At 54.0% G+C, this 9,785-nt stretch overlaps 1 long non-coding RNA gene across 1 annotated transcript; it reads left to right on the top strand.

The window, feature by feature from the left end:
• The first annotated feature begins 684 nt into the window (after positions 1-684).
• On the top strand, positions 685-5,933 carry LOC123802049 (uncharacterized). The gene is made up of 2 exons (XR_006782418.2): positions 685-874; positions 5,214-5,933. It is a non-coding gene; the product is annotated as an uncharacterized LOC123802049 (long non-coding RNA).
• The last annotated feature ends 3,852 nt before the right edge of the window (positions 5,934-9,785 follow it).

The following is a 9,785-nucleotide window of genomic DNA, read 5'->3' as shown; positions in this document are numbered from 1 at the left end:
GCTCACTGTGGAGTCTATGAAAATTTTCTCTTTCTCTTCCCCTCTGCCCCTCCCTGTGCTTGCTCTCTCTGTCAAATTAGTAAATCTTTTTTTTCCCTGAAGTTTCTTATCCAAGGAAATCGAAAATGCAGGTCCATGCAAAAACCTGTACGTGAAGGATCATAGCAGCCTTACTCATAAGAGCCGAAGTGTGGAAACAACCCAAATGGGTATGTTGATGAATGAATGGGTAAGTACAATGGGATCTCTCCACACAATGGAATATTATTCAGTCAGAAAGAGGAGTAAAGTACCCTATACGCTCCACCCTGGACGCACCCTGGACACACGCCACACGAGCAAAGCCAGTCACAAAACCCTGCGCCGTGTATGAAATGTCCAGGGTCCGCAAAGCCGTAGGGACAGAAAGCAGGTTGGTGGTGCCTGAGGCATGAGGGAAAATAAGGAGTCCCCGCTAACTAATGGGTATTATGTTGTTTCTGGGGGGTGACAAAATGTTCCAAAATCAGGTAGTGGTGATGCTTGCACAACTCCGTGAATATACCGAAAGCCATGGGGTCGCGCACCTTAAAGGGGCGACTCTTACAGTGTGTGAACTGAATCTCAGGGGAGCAGTTATTTAAAAGAGGAGTTACTGTAGTTATTCATTTCCTAAAGCTGCTAGAACAAAACGCCCCAGACAGGGAGGCTTAAAACAACAGAAACTGGTCGTCTCGTAGGTGGGGAGGCTGGACATCCGGGAGCAGCGTGTCCGCAGGGCCGGGCTCCCTCTGACGGCTCCAGGGGAGGACCCTTCCTCGCCTCGTCCAGCGTCTGCTGTTTGCTGGCAGCCCTCGGCGTCCCTGGCTTGTGGACGCGGAACTCTGGTCACAAGGTAGTGTTCTCCCTGTCTCTGTCTCCGTGTTCCAGTTCCCCTTTCTAAAGGACATAGTCATTCTGGATTGGGGCCCACCCAAAGGACCTTCTCTTAACCCGGTTAAATCTGCAAAGATGATTTCCAAAGAAGGTCATGTTCGCAGGTACCCGGGGTGATACATCAATGTATCTTTTCGGGAGCGGGGGACACAATCTAACCTGTAATACTATGTTTGTAAGTGCTTTTAATACAGAGACTGTCTGGCCAGCAGAGGAGCGAGGCCTGCCTGCAGAGCAGAGGGCCCACCACGGCGTGTGGGGTATGTTCAGGAGACCGACTCGGGCCGTGCCAGTTCAGGACAAAGACCTTGCTCTGGAAATCAGGGGTGGCTTCCTGGAGAAGCTATTTGAGCTGGGCCTCCTGTCAGGTGACAATAGAATCCGCTCTCTGAGCCAGGATATGTATTTATGAACGTGAAAGGGGACACTGTTCATAATCACAGGGGACCAGAAGGTATAAACCAGGACTGTGGCAGGTCGGGTGGCTTCTGGGCTCACCTTGGTCTTGGGAGACGGTGAGAGCTCGAGTCCGCTGAGACTGGGGAGGAGCGGCAGTCAGAGTGCCCGCCCGGGATGGAGGGGAACAGCAGCCGCTGAGGCTGAGAGGTGGGGAACCACACGTAGGGAAGGGCTGAGTCGGAAGGAAGGGAGTCTTGGAAGACTGGGAAGAGCCTTGAATGCCAGCCCAAGGAGTTAGGGGTCCTCAGCAAAAGTCCACTGAGACCGGCCCCTTGCGGTCAGACCGGGGGTCTCCTGGAAGAGGGGGCGGCCTTCTGCTGTGGGGGGCGGCACACACACTCCAAACGCACACCAGGAAACCAGCTAGCTTTGTGCCTCAGCCCGGGAACGTGGAGCTGGACAGGATCAGACACCCCGCTGATAAATCTGCTGACATGGGCCCGAACCTCGGGGAAAACAGGCTTGTCTTCACCCCATTGTTTAGCTCTGATTAGAGTGTGGAAGCCAAGGGCAGGGGGGTGTCAGTTTGGTTGTTAAAACCTTAGACAAATATTTTTTTATTTGTCTGGAAACTTTCCTACTTTGGTGTCCAACATACCCTGTTTGTGTTTTGTTATTGTTATTTTTGGAAAAGGATGTGTTGAAGATATCAACTTCTGCATCAAGTAAAAGCTGTTTTTTAGTTACTTAATCCCTTGGAAAGATATCAATCGTCATTTGTTTTTCTCGTTAAAAAAAAATTTTTTTAAAGGAAAGTTTACATTTATGGAAAAGGGAGGAAGGGCATTTTACAGCAAAACGCTGAGGCTGTGTTCTTGGAGGGGGGATCCGACGCGGAGCTCTGTAACCCGCGGGGGCTGCGTGGTCTCCTCCAGGTGCTCCAGGCTCCCCAGGAGGGGACCAGCCCATTGGCAGCCCCTCTCCCTCAGCCCCCCACACCTCCCGCTGTAGGAGCGGCTCGGCCGTAGAATGGCCCGCCGCCGCTAGGCCACAGAGCTCTGCAATCTGGTCTCTTCTGCTCCTAGCTGGCTGGGGTGCCCTGCGGCTCAGGCCTTGACAGCCTCCTCAGTCCACATGCTGGTCACCCCCAATCGCGTCTCCTGTCCAGGTGCCCCAGCCCCAGGCTCCAGGCCCATGTGTGCGGCTGCCTCCTGGACCACCCCCTCTCTCTTTTTCTGGCCAAGTGATAGTCTCTTTCTACTTGAGGTAATATGAAATTTCCTTTTGAAATAAACTTGGTTACATTTTTTAAAAAATGAGAGTTTCTTTAGAGAAAATTGTTAAGTCAAAAACAGTACAGGAGGCTATGGATAAAGTTGTGGGAATTCTTGGTGAAACCAGTGTCGTTCCCTGTGTGAACCAGGCTGCGTCCTGCCCGGGTCGTCCCTTCCACCTCTCCATCAGCGCCTCTGCATCGTGTGACGCCCTCCCGGCCCAGGGCCATCTCCCTGCCCCAGGTCTACACTGACTGTCCTCTGGCCCCAGCCTCAGAGTCCCACCCCCTTGTGCAGGACTGATGGCATCTCTTTCCCTCGGTCATTTGTTGGTATCAGGGACTCCAAATAGACCAGGGATTCCCAGGTCGAGGCCTGGTTGGGCTTCTCTGTGTCGCCTCCCAGCGCGGGTGACAGAGCGGGAGCTGGCCCAGATGCTTGAACGGACCTGAACTGGGCCGGACGGTGGCTTCTACTCTTGGGCCTGGGTCCCCGACTTTGCTACTTGTGGAGGTGACAAATCCCAAAAGGGGAACGGCTTAGGGGGATGATGGGTGTGGTCTCCTCCCATCCCTTTGTGTTCCCCACCTGCTTGGACGGCACTTGTGTCCTGGCCGGTTCTGTTCCTGCATCTCTTCCTAGGCGGGCTCCTTCCGGATGCTTCTGTGGCTCAGAGTGGCCGTGTGCCAGGGAATGCCAGCCCTGAACTGTGGGCACAGGAGTGTGCAAGCCCCAACACCTTTCCTGCAGTTGTGGCAGGCTTGCAGTGTGACCTACCCTCCAGAGCCACTGGGGAATCAGGCCAGAGCTGCCCTCTGGGGAGTCCTCCTCAGCTTCCCTTCCAGATCCTGCTTCCCTGTGCTCGTCTCAGATTCTCCTGGGAGTTCTCGTCACATCCCTGGAGCATGAATATTTGACACAAGAACCCAGCCTGGGATGGCTGTTTGGAGTTCTGGGGGCTCAAGTGAAAGCATCTATCTTACAGTAGGATTCAGTGGTCTGGAGACTGGGAGAGAGATCTGGGGATCTCAAGGTCATAGGAACCAGAGGGGAGGTAAGGTCACCCAAGGGAAGTGAAAGGCAGAGAACAGAGCCTACCTGAGCCCCAGCGTTCCAGGCTTACTAGTCAGGGGTCAGCCACATAGAGGCCCTAGGGTCGAAGAGAGCCAGGCAGGTGTGGCCAGACCCCAAAGGAGAAGCCTGCCTCCAGGAGCGGGGGGTCAGAGAGGACCCAAACTGAGCCCTAAGCTGACCAGAGAGGCTGGGTCTTTGATAGGAGGGCCTAGAGGAGGGCCGAGGGCAGAGGCCAAGAAGCCCTGGGGGGTTGGCAATCAGGGGTGGGAAGCTGATGGCCCCCTGCCCACAATTCCTTGCTGACTGTCATAGCCAGGAGCTGGGGCAACAGGGTGTGGTGCAAGTCAAAGGCTGGAAATGGTTACTACAGATAGCGGGAGAAAGGGCTGGCCGTCGAGATGGCACTGGCTACAGCTCTGCCCACAGATGTCCCCTTGGAGCACGTCCTGGCCAACTGCTGGCTCAGGGCTGGGGCTGGCCCTGAATTAGAGGTAGGTCCAGAAACTGGTGGGGTTGGGATAGGGTGAGGGGAGTGACGTGTCCAGCATGCAACGTTGAAGGAGGTGCTCACTCTTCCAGAGTCGGGCCTCGTGCCCTTCACCCTGGTCTCAGCCCCTTTCTGTAGCTTGGCATTCAATGCTCATGCTCGGGCCCCCAGCCCAGCCCTATACACAAGCAGGGGCCCTCCACCTGCTGCAAGAGTGTTTGCTCACCTATGCCTTTTGCTCAGATCACTTTTCCCTCTTTCTCTGCGTGGCAAACACCGAATTATGCTGCAGGACTTCGGTCAAATGTCCAGTAGATGCCCTCCAGCCAGGCCACCTGCAGCCACCGGTGGTTAAACAGTGTGGGTTTGCTGCTTACTGCAGCCCGGGAGAACGCGCTCACGGGGACCGCGCTTCTCTGTAGAGTGCTAGAGAGAACCTATTGTATGATGCGGGCTTCGGCTGGGCGCTTTAGGGGAGGACCTAAGGTAATGGGGGTCACCAGGCGGGATAGTGCCAGAAAGCAGAAGCAATCGTGTGACTGAGGAGCTCAGTCAATGTCGTCTACAGAGAGGGGACACCAAAAAGACGATAATGCTGATAAACATGATAACTGGTAAAGACAAATTTATTTTAGCTTAATGAGAGGCCCGGGGAGAGGGGGTGCTTGGTGTTTTGTGGGTGGCATGGGGACCCTGTTTGGTCTATGCTGAGACGCAGTTGTGAAGTGGCCTTGCTGTGTCTCCCTCTCTCGTTGTCCCAGGGGGACCTCGGCTGAGGCTGGTGTTTTGTGAGCTTGTTTGTGTCCCCCGGGGGAGCAGTACGGCCCAGCTAGGAGCCCGGCCAGCTTCCAGGGGCTGCTTCTCTTTTTCTTTCTCCAGCTCTGAAAAGCCTCTTCACAGCTTCCACAGTGAACACCCTCTGTCTGAATGCAGCTTTTCCTCCCCTCCTGCTCCAAGAACATTGTTTTAAATTAGCGTATAGCATACAAGCAGTGGCTGTCAGCACACTAATTTAAAAGAATGTTCTTAACGGCACAGCTCATTGATTTTGTTTTCATTTGCAGGCACCTGGGGAGCCACCACCCAGGTGGAGATAAAGAACATTTCCACACCCCAGAAGGATCGCTCATGCCCCCTCCCAGGCGACACCCCACCCCAAGGCATCCACCGTCACCGCGTCACCACAGAGTGCTCTCTGGAACGTCCCATAAATGGAATCGCACAGCACGTTCCTTTGTGTCTGGCTTCTCTCGTTTACCCTAAAATCCACAGACTGTACCCATGCTGTCGTGGGAGGCAGCAGTGTCTTGTGCTCATTGCTACGGAGCGTTCCCCACCCAAAAGCACCACAGCGAGTCAGTGTGGGAAAGGAACGATTGCCAACATGCCGTGCTGGAATGACCGGACAGCATACGGAAAACCACAAACCTTGACCTTCTACCCCATTCCGTGCATGAAAGTGATCCAAGGTGGGTGACGGGCTGCTGCGTGGAGCACTGGAGGCAGTCTTCATGGCCTTCGGGAGGCAAGGATTTCTTCAGCAGGAGACAAGGCGCCCTAACTGGAACAGAAGGAATCCAGACGTTGTACTTGATTGAGATCAACATCAGAAGACACCCTTAAGAAAGTCAAAGGGCAAGCCCGGGCTAGGAGGCGATACTTCGGTCACTCCTTCGGTCTTGGCTTATCGTTTCCTTGATGGTTTATTGCACACTGGAGCACGCTTCCTTTTTCCCTTCATTTTTTTCCCCTCCAGCTTAAGATAAAATGGACACATGACATTGTGGAAGTTTAAGGTGCTTGGTGGTGAGAACATTGAAGCACGTGACACAGTATTATAGCGATAATCCCAGGCTGTACATTAGATTCCTAGAACTGGTTTATCTTAGGACTGGGAGTTTGCACCTTTGACCAACAGCTCCCCATTTTCTGTACCCCCAATCCCTGGCAACCACCACTCTCCTCCGTTTCTCTGAGTTTGACTTTTTTAGATTCCAGGTGCAAGTGAGGTCATGCAGGATTTGTTTTTCTCTATCTGAGTTACCCGGCTTAGCATCCTGCCCTCAAGTTTCATTCAAGTGGCCGCAACAGGCAGGCCGGCCTTCTTTCTCATGGCTGAGTAATATTCCGTTGTATACGCCCCACATCTTTTCCATCTGTTCTTCTGTTGACGGACGCTGAGGTTGTTGCCATATCTCAGCTATTATGAGTAGTCAGCATGAATTGTTTTTCTTCTTTTCTCTTTCCCTTTTTCCCTTTTTTTAAAAAGATTTTATTTATTTATGTGAGAGGGAGAGAGAACACAAGTAGGGGGAGTAGCAGAGGGAGAGGGAGAGGGTGTGGGAGAAGCAGGCTCCCTGCTGAGCACAGAGCCCGATGTGGGGCTTGATCCCAGGACCCTGGGATCATGACCTGAGCTGAAGGCAGATGCTTAACTGACTGAGCCACCCAGGTGCCCCTTTTCTCTCTTTCTTATATGTAATTCGTTCAAAAGACATGTGAACTTTAGTTCCAATTCCACCGAGTCCATGGCATGAAACTGAGAAAAATCTCCTAAGATTAGGAGAAGCCAAATTATTCCATCTTCACATAGCTATTTGGGCTTCGGTTCCTGACCGGTGCTTCGGCAGTTGGGAAGAACCCCCTTGAGGCTGCGGTGTCCCTCCCGCTTCTTGCCTACAGGATCGTGAGGCTAATAATATCATTATCGCCTCCTTCCAGCTGACGAGACAAGGCTTCAGGAGGGTTAGGGGTGCACCAAGGTCACCCGCAGCAGCCCCAGCCGGTGTCGTGGCCAGCGTGGGCTGGTATACAGTAGGTGCTGACTAAATGCTTCAAAAGCTGTGGGATTTCCTCACTTTTGGGTGTCCCCAGACCTGTGTGTGTGTGTGTGTGTGTGTGTGTGTGTGTGTGTGTGTGTGTGTGTTGCTGGGGTTCATTGCGTGTCCAGGTTGCATTCCCAGGCAGAAGACCATGATTTTAGCCTTGGTTGTGAATGTCAGCTAAATGCTGTAGGATGCCCACATCCTATCTCCCGTGCCAAGAAATAACCAAACCCTAAGACTGTCCCTGCCTTACAGCCCTAACCCAGCTCTGAGGCCTGGGGACACCAAAGACAGACGACAAGACACACACAGGGCAGTTATTTCCCCCCTGGGACTCCAGCCCCTTTCCACTCGTCATCAGTGCCTGGAGTTTACACCCCGGCTCCAAGGTCAACATGAGGCCGCTGGGGAGGGGAGGCACTCCACCTTCCCAGGTCTACAAGCAGCAAAACAACGGAGCCGCCCTCAGAGGCTCGCTCCGGGCTCAGAGGGGCCGACCAGTCCGCAGCTCCCACCTCCCACCTCCCACCTCCGGCCCACGCCTGGCATTTCCTGCCGGGCACTGCATGTCCTGTTCTTTCCGGCACAGCTGCTACTCCGAGTCTTCAAAAATGGGAAAAAGGCCAAAAGAAAGAGAGGGGAAGAAAAATAACTTCTCCTTATTTATTATCAATCAGCTTAGGTATGGAGATGTGTGAGGAGCACAGATGTGCGAGGAACACAGGGGGCAAGTCCTGCCTCTGCCACTCCCAAGCTGTGCCTCAGTTTTCCAGGCTATAAAACGGGCATGCTATCATCGCTCACTTCAGAGTGTCATAGGAAGGACTTAGGAAGATGCAAGGGTTTTGAGCTTAGGACCTGGAATCTAAGATCAGGGTTCAAGGGCTGGCCTTGGGTGAATCCCACAACCTCTCCGAATGTCTGGTAGGGATCTTGCCAAAGCTGATGGCCGAGCCCCTCCTGACTCAGTCTTCCTGGCTCAGGAGCCACAGTGAGCTTGTGTGAAATGACGGGATGCTGGTAAGAATTGCTTCGAGGACAGAACACAGTAACGTTTGTGCAATGGAAACCGTAAAGTATGGCATCTCTTTATACTTTCACGTATCTCTGCTAAGCAGCTGTTACATTCTGGGCACTGAGAGGGATCCGGAGATAACCTCGGCACCTCAGGGAGGCCAAGGCCAAGGGCAAGAGCAGGGCAGGCACTCACCACCACTTCCCCCTCCTGCCCTATGTTCTGGGTCCCACTGCATCCCCGGCCAACGGACGCGGAAGCTGCGGGCCTGGAGGCACCACGCAGCACACCTGTCTAGCTGTTCCTCGAGTGTGGTGCGCCTTGTGCTGCTCCAATCACCACGGGCGCCCTTCGGTTTTGATGGAGGAGGTTTGGACTAAGAAGACAGGGATGGGAGGGGCTTATTACGGTGGGCGTGGACAGGAAACCCCAGATCGGCTTAGTGAGCAGCAAGTAGGTCAGGGTGGCTGAGACCAAACTGTCCCAGGTTAGAGGGACAAGCAAGGGAGACAGTGTGAAAGGGGGCCTGGGGAGCCAGAGGTCTTAGCCTGAAGCCATCGGCGTGTTATCTGCATACCTGGCCAAACCCTGTGCTCAGAACTGGGGACACGAAGGGGAATCAGACATTCTCCAGGCCCTGGGAGTCATGACCTTGCCAGTGAGTCAGATCCACACGGCAGAAGCTCAGGCAACTGAGGGAGCCCACAGAGCCCCGGGCCCAGCCTGGGGCACCAGAGAAGCCTTCGCGGAATGCGGGGCCTGCCTGGACCTGAAAGGGCGCACAGCCTGATGAAAAGGGGTGGGGCGGACTCGGAGGCGGAGGGAACGATATGCGCTAAGAATCTCAGGCTGGAGTGAGGCATGAGGCGTCTGCGGAGGCAGGAAGGGCTAAATGGGATCCAGAGCCCGAGACTTGTACAAGAGGAAAAAGGATGCAGAGGTCAGTTTGCAGATGGTGGGAGGGGGGTGTTGAGGATTGGAGGATGGAATGGAGTGACAGGAGATACCTCTATTCTTGTTCCCCACGCCCCGCAGCCCTTGCTCGCTCTGCTCCAGCCACACCTGCATCCTGGCTGTTCCTCCAGCATTTCTGCACACTTACTCCTGCCTCCGGGCCTTTGCATGTGCTGTACCCTTGGCCTAGAATGCCTCTCCTCTTGTCTGCAGGGCTCACTCCTTGTTCGGTGTCTGCTCACACATCCCTTCCCGGATGGGCCTTCCTTGGCTATCCCCTCACCCCTGTCCCTTTATCCTGCTCTGTTTCCTTCTGAACACTTATTACTCCCTGACACATTATATAATCGCAGGCTTAAATGCTTACTTTCTGTCTCATCCATTTAGCATGTAACTTGCAAAGAATGTGTCAGTTTTACTTCTGGCTGAATCCTTGGCACCTAGAATAGCACCCGGTACATAGTAGGTGCTCAACAAAAGCGTGTGGAGTGAATGAGAGACCAAGGAGAGCAGATGGGAGGTGATGAGGGGCAGTCTCTGGTGACCGTCTTACGACTTTTCTCCCAAAGACTCGTTTGGAAAGACCTCTGCTCTCTGGTGTACAAATCGAGCGGGCATATGTGGCTTCCTCCAAGCCCTGTCTTCCTCACCTCTGTAGAGCCCCCTAGGTCTGTTCCTACACTCGGCCCCTGGTTTGGATGGAGGGCTCTGATTTTGCTGGGGAAGCTGGTATGGGCTGGGGGGAGGGGCTGGAGTCGAGAAGTCAGGTTAGCTTTCCAGGAGCGGTTCTCTGGAGCTTCGACTGCGGCACCTGGACTGACCCTCCCCTGCTCCAAGTGTCT

This window comes from Ursus americanus, chromosome 14 (assembly GCF_024610735.1).
Source record: "Ursus americanus isolate L20-20 chromosome 14, mUrsAme1.1.p, whole genome shotgun sequence".
Lineage (NCBI taxonomy): Eukaryota > Metazoa > Chordata > Mammalia > Carnivora > Ursidae > Ursus > Ursus americanus.
This window is presented reverse-complemented; position numbering and strand designations above follow the sequence as displayed.